This window comes from Triticum urartu, chromosome 7A, assembly GCF_056163025.1.
Source record: "Triticum urartu cultivar PI428250 chromosome 7A, HENAU_Tu73, whole genome shotgun sequence".
Lineage (NCBI taxonomy): Eukaryota > Viridiplantae > Streptophyta > Magnoliopsida > Poales > Poaceae > Triticum > Triticum urartu.
The window spans coordinates 640,164,992-640,177,422 of NC_141879.1; the positions used below are offsets into that span (position 1 = coordinate 640,164,992).

General features: G+C 37.7%; 1 pseudogene; it reads right to left on the reverse strand.

Moving 5' to 3' along the window:
- Positions 1-470: 470 nt before the first annotated feature.
- LOC147960952 (uncharacterized) lies at positions 471-2,510 on the reverse strand (annotated as a pseudogene).
- Positions 2,511-12,431: the final 9,921 nt, after the last annotated feature.

The window sequence follows — 12,431 nt, forward strand, 5'->3', positions numbered from 1 at the left end:
ACCGCTATCGAGCATGCATCTAGTGTATTAAGTTCATGGAGAAACAGAGTAATGCAATAAGAACGATGGCATGATGTAGACAAGATCTATTTATATAGAAATAGACCCCATCTTGTTATCCTTAATGGCAGCGATACATACGTGTCGGTTCCCGTTCTGTCACTGGGATCAAGCACATTAAGATCGAACTCATCACAAAGCACCTCTTCTCATTGCAAGATAAATAGATCAAGTTGGCCAAACAAAACCTAAATATCAGAGAAGAAATACGAGGCTATAAGCAATCATGCATATAAGAGATCAAAGAATACTCAAATAACTTCCATGGATAAAAAGAGATAGATCTAATCATAAACTCAGATTTCATCGGATCCCAACAAACACACCGCAAAAAGAGTTACATCATATGGATATCCAAGAGACCATTGTATTGAGAATCAAATGAGAAAGAGGAGCCATCTAGCTACTAACTACGGGTGTATAATCACTTTAGCAGTTGGTTCATATGAATTTTGCTAATATATTAAAAAGCATTGGGTTTAGTTCAATCAGCTTAATCATTCTAAGCTTCAGGACAAGTCAACTAGATAGAGTATGTATCAACAACTCTGCTCTATTTCAGTGGAGTATGTAATTTTTTATGTAATTAATAATGGCCTATTTGCCAAATGTTGGTGTTGTTTAAAGTATCAAATTTCGTGTGTGCTATACTTATGAAGTAAATGACAAAAGGAACAGAAATCGATATGTACCAGTATTCTTTTTTCATAAAGATGCATAGACAACATTCTATGTATGACAAGCTTAAAATCACCAAACTCTTGACTCCCATTGTCAGATAACAGCTTTGACATAATTGTGGGTAGGGGTATATACCCAGCCATTGCCTTAATTATCTCTCCAATGAATTGTGAGAATACTCTTCGCAGAGTATTCAAACACCTTTGATAAGCTGAAATCGCCATTTGTTGTGAGAATCCTTTGCTTGTTGGATGTCCATTTGTTGTTTCACCCCCCTTGGACGGACAACCTTTTCCATTTACATCCTTGCTTCCATACAGTTTTTTCAATGCTTCTGAGAAACTGCATCAACAACATAACAACATTACTTGGCAGCTATAGCCTGTTTGTTGATCTCTGATAAGTAGATCTCAACAAACTAAAAGTATGAAAGTGCATATGTAATCATGTATATATTAGTACAACTTACGAGTCAAGCAGTTGAAAACAAAGTGATTGAGACTTCCCTGGGTCTGAGCGTTGTGAGTTCCTTTGGTACAATCCAATAGAGGAACGTAATGTATCAAGCACTGGATGAGCCTTGATGAGAATATCAAATATGTTACCAACTACGCAATAGAGATACAAATCTAGGTTAGTATTTCAATAGGTACGAGAAAAAGAACCTCACTCATTTTTTGAACAATGGCTGTTTGCTCAATTTCAGAGATACTCTTCGAGGATATATGAGAAAACGCATTTTCCACTGAAGTGATAAACTGGCTAATTTTCTCATCTAGTCCAGCTAGAACAAGTGCCGGCGCACTCTGAACATAACCACACCTCTCTTGCAGAAATGCAGCAGCATCTGTAACTCCATAATCTAGACAGGGCTGCAAACACCCCGTCCAATCTATTGCTATCAGAAGTCTCCAGAAACTTCAGGACTGACCTTGGTTCATACTAACATAGAAGCTGTGCACTAAAAGTGTATTCGATTTAACAAAAAGGGATGAAGATCTAACAAAACATGTGCTGCCACTAATAAAATACTTCAACCTAACAAATTACATAAAATAAAATGTTACTTCTGAGTTTTAGGTCATTCAATGTTATTCCCTGCGTCCCAAAATTCTTGTCTAAGATTAGTCTAGATATGGATGTATCTAATACTAAAACGTGACTTTATACATCCGTATTTAGACAAATCTAAGACAAGAATTTTGGGATGGAGGGAGTATTAGTAAAGTCAATTATATGCACCTCTTCACAAAAGCGGCAACATTTGTAGAAACTAAAGAAACATCAAATAAGTATTGATTTCATGAACAACAATTTTTTAAATATAATTCCCAAATCTCCAAAAAGGAAAAAGCAACTGCTTCTTGATTCTATACAACGCTTATGGAAAATCACTGTGCTACCATTTGCGATAAAGTGTTCTCTCAGTACCACTTTTTGTGCCAACATAGTGGTATAGCAATCAAAGGATCTACTGAAGTCTACACTGATGGCTAAAGGCTCCACTCAAAGGTATATCATTATTATGCTTTAAAGGCTCCATATCAAATAAACTAATGTTGAAAATCTGTCAATAAGCGTACCTTTAGATAGGTTTCAAATTACTCAACAATAATAGAAACAAGATTGCGATCAAACAACTTTGAGAAATTTGATAATCTCTGTAGATAATCTTTGATTTCACCAGAGAAGTACTGACGTGCAACAATTTCATAGTTCCGGGCAGTTAGTGCACTGAAGTTAAGTTTTCCTGACAAATGTACTTCCATTATAGTTTTCAAGAAAAGAAAGTGCCTGCGTTTATCAGAAAAGAAAGTTTTAGTGGATTAATGCCAACCAAAGTGATGAGTTTAAATAACAAGTAAGGAAGGACCAGAAATGTTGAAAGTTAAGTTTGTGCAAGTAGAATTTTGAATGAAGTTGATCTGTTGTGATTTGTGATGCATGATATATGGTTGCATAAGCATGGCATATTTTTGACTCGAGCATTTTTATTTCAAGTTAAACCTGGTGATAATTGAACTTGAACATAAAAGTTTGTCGGGTCATGGTGCCACTGAATCGGGATGACGAGTGCAACCACATTTGCCTTTATGGGGAGGCCGGTAGTCGTTCGTTGTCATGCCTTTTGTCGGTACCTCCAAAGAGGGAAGGTTATGGGCATGCATTACCCTAGCCCGGTAAGCATACATAACCTTGTGAACCTGTTGTTGTTATGGTACATGTCCCCATTTGGGACTGTTTGTTTGCCACGACGGTGGTAGTTTTGCCTTTGGTAGGCTGGGTCACCCAGGACTAATCGTAGTGGGGAGTTGGTCGGAGTGGCCGTAAGAGTGTCATGGCTATGGGACAGTTTTGTCGGAATGCCATTGGTCCACCCGAATGGGAGTGTGAGGCCATGGATTCCGTGGTGTGGGTAAAGTGCGCTACCTCTACAGAGTGTATCAGTCTATCGATAGCCGCGCCCGCGGATAAGGGCCCAGTTCGTAAGTAAGTCATACCATGGATCAACTGTTATTAATGAAACTTGCACACTAATCAACTTGCATTGCACGGGTTAGATGATGATGAAGTCAGTGAGGCTGACTGTTGTGGTTTTATTTGTGATCCGGGAGCGATCACGGTTTGGTTACGAGGTAACCAGTTGGACCAAGTATGGTTCCGTTCGTGCTTTGTTGTGAGCATTGTTCGGTTGCGAGGCAACCGGTTGGTAAGAGAGTCCGTGTGACTCGATGCACAATCTTGGTTTCACTGCATGAGTAGCATGTTGTTGTTTGCATTTAACTTGATTAAATGTCATGATGTTGTTTGTCATTATGGTTTTGTTTGCTGTGAGCTTGCAAGTATATTCAATGTATTGACCTGGCGTGTTATGCTAGATTTCAAGAAAGTCTAACTGGATCGGAGAGCTGCCGTGTCTAGACCGTGTCCACATCAGTGTCCCTGTGCTATGGAGTCCCACTACGTCGTTGTTCCGCTGCCGTGTAGATGTCATGTTCGAGGCCCCTTTATGTCTACTCAATAATGTACATATTGTTCAGCCGCACCGAGTGTGCCGCTTGGCCTCACAACTTGTTGTAATGTCACTCTATGCTTCCGCTAGTTTCAATAAAGCGGTGATTTCTGTACCAAGATGTTGTGTGTTGCCAGAAGACATGATCTCTGGGTTGGCAATACAGGGTAAACCGGTCGCTCTGAGCCGGGGTGCCACAGCGACCGCATGATAGGACAATTGAATGTGTAAGAAAAAAGGACAACATTGCATATTCACAGCTATGATGTGCAAACTAAGCAAAAGGCATTCAACAACTTAGAAGCAATGAAAGCTAGACACCATATGAAAGATGCAACGAATATCACTCTACCAAGTTAAAATTGTCTCGTCATAAGTGCCATTTCAACAAACTAGAAGTAGTACAAGCTAGAAAAGAATGAGATGTGTAACCTATATCACACTCCCAAGTTAAACATGTCGCATGATAAGTGATTGTTGCATGTTACACAACAATAGTACTTTGATGTAAGAACATGGTGTGATAGACATATATTGTATGTTCTAGAAACATGAACATGTGTCTTATTCACAAGTATAATGTGTAAAGTAAGAAGATGGAATTCAACACAATTAGAAGCAATACAAGCTAGACATCATAGATAACATGCAACCACATATAACAGTGCCAAGTTAGAGGGAGCACCTATGATGGTGGACTAGGGGAGACATGCTCATCATCAACACAGCTACGTTGAGTGTCTATGCATGTGTTGTCTTGAAAATCTTGTTGCGGATGGTGGAGTAGAATTTGTAGAGGCCTCCATTTCAGTTGGTCGGAAGGAGCACCATTATCCACTGCCTTGCTAATTTCGTTCCGCTTTATTGATTTTGCATTGTCAAGTAAAACCAACAAGAAAAAGCAATAAAATTCACTCTTCGGAACTCATTCATGCATGATACTGAAAATCACTACTTTGATGTAAGGCAAACACATGATACGAGGATGGAATATGTAAGAAAAACAGGACATCACGGCATATCCACAACTATTTGTGTAAACTAAGCAAAAGCCATTTCAACAAATTAGAAGCAATGCAAGCTAGACACCACATGAAATATGCAACCAATATGACTCTGCCAAGTTAAAAGTGTCCCATCATAAATGGCGTTTCAACAAATTAGAAGCATTGCATGCTATAAATCATATGAAAGATGCAACCAATATCACACTTCATATACTAAAGGTGTCTCGTCATAATTGATTGATGTGGGATACAAAAAACAGTAGTTTTATGTAAGGACATGCTTAATAGACAGATGTACTATGTACCAAAAACAGGAAGACATGTCACATTAATAGGTATAATGTATAAACTAAGTAGAATAGCACATGCAATTTAACCAGATTGGAAGAATTACAATCTAGACACCATATACAACATGCAACCACATATCACGCTGCCAAGTTAGAGCAAGCACCTGCGATGGTGGTGTAGGGGAAATGCGGTCATCAACTACAAAGCTATGTCGACTATCTTCATCTAGCCTTGCTATTTCTTGAGAATCATGTGGGGAGGCCGACACTACATTCTTTAAAAGAGGATCTTTTCTCAGAGTAATCCACGGGCCTGACTGTATCATCATAAGTGATTGATGAGGGATACACAAGAACATTAGTTTGATGTAAGAACATGGTTAATAGACAAATGTAGTAGTTTGTACCAAAAAAGGGAGGCATGTCATATTCAAAGGTATAATGTGTAAGCAAAGCAGATGCAATTTAACCAAATTGGAAGAAATACAAGCTAGACATCCAGCAGGAGTGGTGAGCATGATCATCGAGGAGCTGAGAGCCTAGCGGGAGGTGGGCTGCTTCGCCACCACCGTGGCTTTTTAGTTGGCTTGCAAGTGATGCCTATCTGTGCTGGGCTTGTCTGGCTCGACCAGTGCCCTAACTAGCTTTTTGGCTTCTGGTACTCCTAGGATGATGGTTCATGTAAAAAATATATTTCCTTATCTTAATAAAGACCGACTTTGGCCTTTCGAATACAAGCTAGAAACCATATGCAACATGCAACCACATATGACACCGCGAAGTCAAAGCAAGCACCTAGGATGATGGTTCATGGCGAGCGAGATCATCAACTCCAGAGCTACATTTACCGTATCCATTTGCTGACACTGCACCCTTTAAAGTGCTGAAACATTTCTTGCCTACCCACGAACAAAGCTGGAATGACTTCTCTCTTTTCTTTCATGTTTTATTAATAGTTTGGCAGAGGCTGAAATACCCATGCATAAAAAACAATAGTGAGAGTATGGGTGAAGTGTGTGCAGAACTAGTGCACTGTAAAAGTAGTAGATAGCAGGTGGCTGAAAAATAAATGATAGGAGACAAATGATAGCTCTACAACATTGCATGGCAAACGAAATTAGATTCTACTAGGATTTTGTAATATGAGCACAGGGATGGCTGGGAAATGCAAGTAATTGATGTCTACTATGCAACCTTTCTTCTTGTAGACTCGTGTTGGGCCTCCAAGCGCAGAGTTTTGTAGGACAATAGAAATTTTCCCTCAAGTGGATGACCTAAGGTTTATCAAACCGTGGGAGGCGTAGGATGAAGATGGTCTCTCTCAAACAACCCTGCAACCAAATAACAAAGAGTCTCTTGTGTCCCCAACACACCCAATACAATGGCAATTGTATAGGTGCTCTAGTTCAACGAAGAGATGGTGATACACGTGTAATATGGGTAGTAGATATAAGTTTTTGTATTCTGAAAATATAAAAACAGCAAGGTAACTAGTAACAAAAGTGAGCAAACGGTATTGCAATGCTTGAAAACAAGGCCTAGGGTTCATACTTTCACTAGTGCAAAGTCTCTCAACAACGATAACATATTGAAATCATATGTCAATCCCTCAACGTGCGACAAAGAGTCACTCCAAAGTTTCTATCGCGGAGAATATAAGATGAAATTTCTTGTAGGGTACGAAACCACCTCAAAGTTATTCTTTCTGATAAATCTTTTGACATGTTCCTATAAGTGTTACAAACAGCCCTAGAGTTCATACTAAAATAACACCATATGATACACATCAATTAACCCTAATGTCACCTAGATACTCCAATGTCACCACAACTATCCGTGGATCAATTATACGACATGCATCAAACAACTTCAGAATCATAATATTCAATCCAACACAAAGAACCTCAAAGAGTGCCCCAAGATTTCTATCGGAGAAACAAGGATGAAAATGTGCATCAACCCCTATGCATAGATTACCCCAATGTCGCCTCGGGAATCTGCGAGTTGAGTGCCAAAACATACATCAAGTGAGTTAACAGAACACCCGATTGTCACCACAGGTATCCCACGTAATACATACATCAAGTGTTCTCAAATCCATAAAAGTATTCAATCCGATAATAGTGAAACCTCAAAGGTAAAACTCAGTTCATTACAAGAAGATAGAGAGAGAGAAACACAATACGATCCAACTATAGTAACAAAGCTCGTGGTACATCAAGATCATGTCAAATCAAGAACATTAGAGAGAGAGAGAGAGATCAAACACATATCTACTAGTACATATCCTCAACCCCGAGGGTGAACTACTCCCTCCTCATCATGGTGGCCGCCGGGATGATGAAGATGGCCTCCGGTGATGATTTCCCCCTCCGGGAGGGTGCTGGAACGGGGTCCCGATTGGTTTTTCGTGGCTAGAGAGGCTTGCAGCGGCAGAACTTCTCATCTAGGGTTCTTTTCGGGGGTTTTGGTATTTATAGGAATTTTTAGCATCGGTCTCACGTCAAGGGGGTGACCGAGGGGCCCACAAGCCGGGGCGCACCCCCTAGGCTTGTGGCCTCCTCGTTCACTTCCTGGACCAACTTCGGTGCTCCGGGGGTCTCTTTTGGTCCCTAAAAAAATCACCATAAATTTTCAGCCCATTCCGAGAACTTTTATTTCTGCACTAAAAATGACACCATGGTAGTTTTGCTGAAAACAACGTCAATCTGGGTTAGTTCTAATCAAATCATACCCAAAACCATATAAAATTGTTGTAAACATGGCATGAATACTTCATAAATTATAGATACATCGGATACGTATCAGCATCCCTAAGCATAATTTCTGCTCATCCTCGAGTAGGTAAATGATAAAAGAAATAATTTATGAAGTGTGAATGTTGGCACAGTGCATAAGTTTGATCAATGATAGTTCCAATCATTTTTTCTAGCATCATTATATATCATAAACAGTAGATCATGTCATAAAAGTCTCATGATCAAGTAACAAGCTATTCACATGTTAAAGCATAGACCATAAACTTTCTTGAAAACTAACAAACTATGTTCTCAGTCATCAAACAATTGCAATTCATCTTATTTTCAGGAAGGGTATATGTAAGAGCTTTGAGAAAATTCCACATACTCAACTATCATATAGTCTTCCATGATTACTGACACTCAAAGCATATTTTTAGAACAAATAGCATCCATCGAACACAGAGAAAGATAGGGGCTTAATGTTTCGCCTCCCGACTTATTTACCATATAGATAATTGTCAATGATAATAATTCATGATCAAATATATTTGAATGGCCATATATGATTAGATCTTTCCGCACCACATGGTACTTGCCAACTAGAGAATAATTGAGGTTGAAATGAGAAGGAATACTATTGACTCTTGCATAAAAGTAAAAGATAGGCCCTTCATAGAGGGAAGCAGGGATTTGCAGAGGTGCTAGAGCTCGAAGATTTTAAAACAGATATGAATATAATTTTGAGAGGTATCCTTTCATTGTCAACGTAACGACCGAGAGTTCCCAATATCTTCCATGCTAGACACATTATACGTAGTTCCCAAACAGAAAGGTAAAGTTTTACTCCCCCTCCACCAACAAACACAAGCCATGGCTAGCCGAATCCTCGGGTGCCCTCCATACCAACAACAATCTGGGGGAGTTTTGTTTTATTATTATATTTTGATTTTGATCATAGGAACTGGGCATCCCAATTACCAGCCACTTTCTCCTGAATGACAAGCAAATAAACACTCATCATGAGAATAACACACCTAGCATGGAAGATACTGACTGCCCCCTGTCGCTTCATGAGCGATTTGGGCATGTAAAACAGATTATTATTTGAAGATTTAGAGTTTGGCACATGCAAATTTACATGGAACGGTAGGTAAATACCGCATATAGGTAGGTATGGTGGACTCATATGGAATAACTTTGGGTTTAAGGAAGTGGTTGCACAAGCAGTATTCCCGCTTAGTACAGATGAAGGCTAGCAAAAGATCCTAAGGAAGCACCACTTGTTGGAGGATCCATAACAATATAATTTCTATACAAATATACCCAAAAATAACTCATTACATTGTCTTCCTTGTCCAACTTCAACTAATTTGCTCAAGTTTGAAAATAATTAATGGGGCTCACAATCATAGAAGATGTCCAAGATAGTATATTTATATGTGAAACCTCTCTTCCTTCAATATTCTTTCATGAATTATACAAGTGACCAATGTTGTATTTGCTAACTTTCGATAAATTTTACCACCTATACTTCTTTTGTGTGAACTCGTTACTCCCCATGGGATAAGCATATGAAACATATATAATTTAAGATTTATGATATTCAATCCATTCAACCATTTACTCAAAGGATATAAGTGAAGCACGAGAGTAAATGACAAACTACTCCAAAAATATATAAGTGAAGATCAATGAGTAGTCAAATAATTAAGTAGCTATGTGACGACTCTCTCTCATAACAAAATTAGATCTTAAGTATTTTATTCAAACATCAAGCAAAACAAAATAAAATGACATTCCAAGGATAGCACATATCATGTGAAGAATCAAAAACTTAGGCTCAACCAAAACTGACTAATCATTATTGAAGAAGAAAGGCGGGATGCTAACCGGGGCATCCCCAAGCTTGAGCTCTTATGTCTCCTTAATTCCTCTCATATCATGGTCTCCCTAATTCTTAAAAACTTCATCCACACAAAACTCAACAAGAACTCGTGAGATAAGTTAGTATAAACCAATGGAATAACCTTATCATTCTGTACTGTAGAAAATCACTAAAATTATAATTTGACATTGCATACTACTCCCTCCTTTCCGGTTTATAAGGCTCAATTTAAAAATCTCACCAACCAAGGTAGATGATGAGTGGTGGAATATTTTTTGTAGTTTGCAAAAGCACCCAATTAATGCTCTTGTTTTCCTCAAAAAATTATGTTTACGAATGCATTAATGGCAATGCATGCATGCATAAAGTGCATGCATTGGTCAGTTTTCTCTTAATACTTGCATGCAATGATTTAATACACCTTGAAGTCTAAACATGTGATGGGGAACAACCAAATTGAGCCTTATAAAATGGAAAAACTAAAATTTTGAGATAAGCCCTATAAACTGGAAAGGAGGGAGTAAATGACTTTGCATATTTAATACTCCTATCCTCAAATAGAATCATTAAACAAGCAAACATGTGCAAACAATGCAAACATAAGAGCAATTTGTCTAAACAGAATAGTCTGTAAAGAATGCAAGAATATTCATACTTCTATAACTCCAAAAATTCTGAAAAAATACCACACTGTAGAAAATTTTCTTTTACTCATTGTGTAAAAATTTCAAGATTTTATCTCGTTCTGACTTTCCAGAAGAATTCAGACAATGTTAGAAAACTTTCTGTTATAAAAATAACAACATATAGACTTGCAAAATAAGCATGGTAAAGGCTATACTTGACCATTTTTATTGAACTAAAAGATGAAAAACATTATTCTAAATAGCAGCAAGCAAATCTCAACAAAAGAAAATTATGCTCCAAGCAAAACTCATATCATGTGACGAATAAAAATATAGCTCCAAGTGAGGTTACCGATAATGTTGGAGACGAAAGAGGGGATGCCTTCCGTGGCATCCCCAAGCTTATTTGCTTGGGTATTCCATGAATATTACCTTGGGGTGCCTTGGGAATCCCCAAGCTTAGGGTATTTCCACTCTTATTCTCCTCATGTCGATATCTCACCCAAAACTTGAAAACTTTAATAACACAAAACTTAATGGAACTTTGTGAGATGGGTTAGTATGATAAAGACAAATCATTCACTTTGGTGTTGTCAAGACAAGATTCATAATTGTTCTCACATAATGCCTACTTTACACTACAATTTATATTGGCCAATATAAGCCATATAAACTATAAAACAAGCAAACTATGCATTGAAAACAGAATCTGTCAAAAACAGAACAATCTGTAAAGATCTGGACAATGACCATACTTTTGTAAATCCAAACATTATGAAAAATTAGGACATTGTAAGAAATTTGCATACCAATCATGTGTAAAAAATTAGAATTTTATCACGTTCCAGTGAATTTAAACAATTCTGTTATTGGAAGCAAAAGCTTCTATTTTTGCACAGAATCAATTCAACTATCATCCACACTACCCCAAAGGCTTTACTTGGCACTTTATTGAAACAAAAACTATAAAACATGATTACTACAATAGCTTAACCATGTGAACACAAAAAAACAGTAGGGTTAAATATTGGGTTGTCTCCCAACAAGCGCTTTTGTTCAATGTCTTTTTTAGCTAGGCATGATGATTTGAATGATGCTCACATAGAAGATAAGAATTAAAACATAAAGAGAGCATCATGAAGCATATGACTAGCACATTTAAGCCTAACCGACTTCCTATGCATATGGATTTTGTGAGCAAACAACTTATGGGAACAAAAATAAACTAGCATAGGAAGGCAAAATAAGCATAACTTCAAGATTTTCAACACATAGAGAGGAAACTTGATATTATTGCAATATGTAAAAGCATATATTCCTCTCTCATAATAATTTTCAGTAGCATCATGAATGAATTCAACAATATAACTATCACATAAAGCATTCTTTTCATGATCTACAAGCATAGAAATTTTACTACTCTCCACATAAGCAAATTTGTTCTCATGAATAGTAGTGGGAGCAAATTCACTGAAATAACTATCATATGACACTTGATGCACATAATCATTTTGAGCATTAAAATCATGATGACAAGTTTCATGGATATCATTACTCTTTGTAGCATACATATCATCACAACAATCATCGTAGATAGCAACTTTTTTGTCATAGTCAATTGAAACCTCTTCCAAAATAGTGGATTCATCACTAAATAAAGACATGAACTCTCCAAATCCACTTTCATAATTATTACAATAAGATTCAACACCCTCCAAAATAGTGGGATCATTATTATCTAGAGTTGACACTCTTGCAGACCCACTTTCATCAATATAATCATCATAAATCGGAGGCATGCTTTCATCATAATAAATTTTCTCATCAACACTTGGGGGACTAAAAATATCATTAATGTCGGCTAGGACTACGTCGGTATTTCCCCAAAGAGGAAGGGATGATGCAGCACAACAATGGCAAGTATTTCCCTCAGTGATGAAACCAAGGTTATCAAACCAGTAGGAGAACCAACCAACACAACGTAAACAACCCTTACACATAAATAACAACCACTTGCAACCCGACGTGTTAAAGGGGTTGTCAATCCCTTTCGGGAAACGGCGTCAGAAATTGGTGCGTGGACGGGAGAAAGTTGTAATAGATTGAATAAATAGATCACAAATAAAAT